Raw genomic sequence first — 841 nt, forward strand, 5'->3', positions numbered from 1 at the left:
TCTTAACATATTCCTATTTTAGTTTTGATAGTCACGCAGACGTTAAAGTGACGGATTGGATTGAAACAAAAAATATTGAAATCGGATGGATTAAAATGGAAAAATTAGCTAATTAGTCAAAAAATTTAACATAATTATTATAAATACTAGGTAAATTACCTACTTCGCATGGGATTGAACTATTTTATTAAGCTTACATATGATCATTCGGTAATATTCATATTTTCGATACATACACTACATTGTCAAGAACATTTTATCTTAAGACTACGTGTTCCTCCGAAATCTTAAAGTGCTATATTTTTAATTTTTATTTTTGTTATACAAAAATTATGAGTTCTAGAGAGATTTTAAGTATAAGAAAGAAGTCTAAGAAAATTTCCATAGAAATAGTTGGTCAGAAGTAGTGAAATTTGTTAAATTACAAAAAGTTATAAAGAACAATATTAAAGAAGAGACCAAAAAGCCTTGAACAACAACACTCACAAGTAAAGTGGAACATTCCCACTAGGTGCAAACAATTTCTGAGGGTCNAAAATTATGAGTTCTAGAGAGATTTTAAGTATAAGAAAGAAGTCTAAGAAAATTTCCATAGAAATAGTTGGTCAGAAGTAATGAAATTTGCTAAATTACAAAAAGTTATAAAGAACAATATCAAAGAAGAGACCAAAAAGCCTTGAACAACAACACTCACAAGTAAAGTGGAACATTACGTCCATACAAGTTTGGATTATCACCCTTGATTTGGAGTCATGTGGAGTAGCTTGGAGTTCGAATACTAGGATGAGATCTTGGCGTTCGGAGTTACTAGTCTCCATCTGTTTTGGCTAGACTTCGTTTA

Source organism: Solanum stenotomum, chromosome 12 (assembly GCF_019186545.1).
Source record: "Solanum stenotomum isolate F172 chromosome 12, ASM1918654v1, whole genome shotgun sequence".
NCBI lineage: Eukaryota > Viridiplantae > Streptophyta > Magnoliopsida > Solanales > Solanaceae > Solanum > Solanum stenotomum.